Raw genomic sequence first — 4400 nt, 5'->3', positions numbered from 1 at the left:
TTGTCTGTTGAATTCTTTGAGTTTCTCTCTCATATAAAATTCTTCTTCATTCCTCTTGATTTCCTTCGCCATCTTGGTTATTTTTTCACTAATTTTGCCCATCATCAAAAGTTTCATTTTGTGGAAGGTAACGATCATCAATTCTTTCTCTATTTTCGCAATATTCTTCATTAGGATTTGATATTTCTTCTTGAATACTATTTCCAGCATTGATTGTGGGTGAATTTCGCCTCATTTCTCTTCTAGTCGATCTTGAATATGATTTTTTAATACTTCTCGATCTTCTATTCTATAGTCTTATATTCTCCATCCTTAATTCGTGATTTTTCCTTGTTAAATTTGCACGCTCTTCTCCTTGAACTCTTCTCTCTTCATGTATTTTTCGTCTCAATGTTTCTAACGCTCTAATTTCCTCACCTCCATGAATTATTCCTTCATCTGCTTCTTGATTTCTCTCTTCCTGTCTATAAATTTCTGTTTTGCTGCTTTTCTTCTATTTCTTCTTCTGAAGTTGATCGCCAAGTGTGTATAATCACCCTGTCATAATCTGTATTCCTATCTTGAACTAGTGTTTGTTGAATTGGCGGTTGAATTTGATTTTCTCTATTATTTCTCATTCTAGTAGATTCTCCCATTTCACTTCTTTCTCTTCCAGCAATTCTTTTGCTTCTTCTAATAGTAGTCGGTTGTTCGGATGTATTTCTTCTTCTAGCCATTTCTTCAATGCTGATCAGTATTGCAAGAAATTATGAAAAATTCTTTATCAATCACTTTAAATTTTCACAAATCTCAATATCAATCTTTAGCTTTTTCCAGAATAATCTTCAACTCGTCCTTGTTTCTAGCGCCATTATGTAGTTGCAGGAAATCCTACACTACACCCATCGTATAATTTTATTATTAATCAACTCATTTTAGGTTTAAACTCTTTATTTTATTGAACAATATTTGAATATTCTTACAAGAAAAGATAAAAAAATCAAGAATGATCCCTGTTCTAGACTTTCTCTCTCCTATTTACTTGTTTCTTACTCAAAAAAGATCTCTCCTTTCTTTACAACTCGAACGACTATTTATAAGAAAATACATAGTGAATGACAGCTAATTTGTCCTTTATTTTCGGTTATGATCTGCGATATTCTCGCAACCTTACAATTGTTAATTTCACAAACTCTCTAATCTTCGCAGGACTATCATATCTTTCTCGTGATTTTAGATGACGTCATATATTTTATCATTTCTGAAACTGTTCTGCGACGCTGTTATGCTGTGTCATTGATAATTTCGCTGAAACATTATCATTGCGAGATTCTGATCCTACACCTTGTTGCTAAGTTCAACAGTGGATAACTTGCGTTGTGCTACTCAAGTTATATGGGGCAGTCTTATCCTGGACACATCTTCACACATTGAGGTTGTTACAACAAAACATGCCTTTAATGACAAGATTTTATGTGACCAACAAAAAACGGGTTATAAAAGTACAGTTCAGTTAGGAATATTTTTTTGGCCACCACAAATATTTTTTTTTGAGACAAATGGTAAACTTAGTCTTTAAGGTTGTTACCAAAAAGTGAGAGAAAAAATATTATCCCGCGCAGTGGCCGGAATTCTTTTTGTGAACAAATTTAGTGACCATCTCTCCTATCGTTTCTAATAAAGAAAAATTGTGACGAGATTAATAAATTGGTTTCCAATTATCCAAACGTTTTATTTCTAAAACTCCAAGACTTTTGTCCCTGAATATATTTTACGCTGACCAAATCAGTTTTTCGACGAAATGATTTCGCGTCAAATAAGGATTTTGTCATTAGATTTATTAATATCCGAACAAATTGTAGTCACAGTTGGATTGTTTTTCTACCGATGAAAAAATTGTTCCCCGGAAATATGATTGTCGAAAACGTGTAACTTTGTCCCTGTATTTGTTTTCTAATTTCGCGTCAAATAAGGATTTTCTTGTTAGAAATATTAGTATCCGAACAAATTGTAGTCATCATCAGATTGTTTCTGCCGATGAAAAAATTGGTTCCCGAAAATATTATTGCTGACAACGTGTAACTTTGTCCCTATATCTGATTTCTACTGAAGAAAAATAAAATAGTCTCCGAAGATATTATTCCTGACAATGTGTAACTATATTTCTAATTGATTTCCCATCTTGTGATATTTCTTTGAGCACACATCTTGATCGGCTGGGATCCGACTATTGTTTATCTTTAATACGCTTCTAATTATCTAATTTTATCAATCGACATCTCTTTTTAGTTGTCTTTGAGGTCTATTTAGATTGATTGCGAACCTAGATCTAATTACTTTGGTAATAAGATCTTGATTGGTCTAACCCGATAAAGGAATTTACTTGTTTAAACTGAAGATCCTTTGTCAAAAATCAACATATGTTTTCTTAGATATTGATATATTAGTTACCAAACAACTTTGTTCTTTTACTATTTGGAAGACGATCAAAAGAAGTTGAGTGCTTAAGACTTTACATCGGTAAAACAACTCAAGATAGTGATTTCTACCTTTGGATCCACGTGTGTTGGCCAGAAGGTTGTAGACATAGGGATAATGAGGGAACTAATTAGTAAGTAGGGGTAGATTACTTGGTCTATACTATACGAAGTTGACTTTGTTCTTCGTATGGCGGTTTAATTATGGGAGCATTCAAAACTGGACTAGGTCCTGAGGTTTTTCTGCATTTTCTTTTTCCTTGTAAACAAAATCTTGTTGTGTCATTTACTTTACTTCCGCATTATAATTGTTTAGTTATAATAAAGCAAATAACATTTGTATGTTAATCCAAGACACTTGATTGTGATCCTATAGTATATCAGTCAATACCGTAACTATTATCAAGTGTATACCTTTTTTTGTATTGTCTCAACTTTGTACATAGACAATCACACTTAATATCAGACTCATAGGTTGTAACGAAAAAATTGTGGTTTACTTGGGTACCTAGCCATTCCAAATGCAGATAAATAAACCTTTAAAGTCTAGGATTAAAGAACTGCAATTCTCTATTTGCAAAGACCTAAATATATTATATATATTTACTCACTAAGAAATTGTCATGTCAACGGAAAATTGTGAACAAGAAAAAAGTACCTTACTAGAAGTGAAGGACTTGGATTACAACCATGTCATAGTATATAAATTCATGTATAAATAGCACAACCAAGCCCATAAAGTCAAATGTGTAGCATGCATCTTGTGTGCTTGGTGTGCTGGATATTAAGGCAAGATGGTTGTGCCATGTTGTGTTGTGTCGTATTGTATAAGAAAAGAAGAAAAAGGTGTTGTGTTGTGCTGTGCCTGACACATTTATTTTATATTTTTCAAATATTTAGGTAGTATAAGGGTTGTTATAAAAATAAGTTAACGCAATGAAGATAAAATATCAAAAATTGGCTAGAACAAATAATTTTTTATGAGTTACTTTTTCCAAAAAAACCGATCTTTTGTAAAATATACACAAAATGTGATATGTTATTCCATGTTGTGTAGTGCTTAATTTATCCATGTTGGGACTTGGTTTCTTAACATGTTGAGTTATGTCACGTGTTGATTCCGTACTAAATGCTATGTGTACCACTGCACCGATTAATTTGGCCCATCACATCCCATGAAACTACCGTGTCGCGCTTGGTACTTGCTGAACTGGATTAAAATTTTAGCGTGTAGCATGTGCAACACTATATATGAAATAGACATTAAAATTAAGAAAGTATTTGGGTCGGAATTTCTTTTATATATGCATTTGGGTTGTAAATTTGTCCAAATACTAATTTCCGCAAAATTAAGATAAACTTAAACGGGAGAACGAGGTACAAGTACAACCGTTGCCACGGTGGGAGGGCCGGACGAAGAAGAATCGGAAGATGGGGTTTGTCTGTCACTACTTTCGCCCCGTTCATAAAAAGTGATACTTTCGTCTTGTTTCAAAAAAATTGATACTTTTGCTCTCACTTTTTCTGAAGCAGGGCGAAAGTATCACTTTCGCTGAAACGGAAAGTGAAAGTATCACTTTTCCAGAAACAAAAAATCAATCGATCCGTAAATCAAAATATGGTTACATGATGTGTTATGCATCATTTGTGGTGGTTTGTGTAATAGTTATGCATTCAATTTTCTAGAATTGTTCCTAAAGTGAAAGTATCACTTTTCTTGAAACGGAGGGAGTACATCGTTTTATTAGTTGTAATGGAAAATTAGTTGATGCATAAACCAAAATATGGCTATATAAAGTATTATGTATTCTTTGTGGTAGTTTGCATAATTGATATACAAGTAATTTTCTGAGATTGTAGCTAAAATGGTATATACCTCCGAATTTTTCGTAAAACCTCTGAATTTGATATTGTTGTTTGTACTCATCGCGTACACTTTCTTTA

This window comes from Papaver somniferum, unplaced genomic scaffold, assembly GCF_003573695.1.
Source record: "Papaver somniferum cultivar HN1 unplaced genomic scaffold, ASM357369v1 unplaced-scaffold_107, whole genome shotgun sequence".
In the NCBI taxonomy this organism is placed as follows: domain Eukaryota; kingdom Viridiplantae; phylum Streptophyta; class Magnoliopsida; order Ranunculales; family Papaveraceae; genus Papaver; species Papaver somniferum.
Note: the sequence above shows the minus strand (reverse complement) of the source record.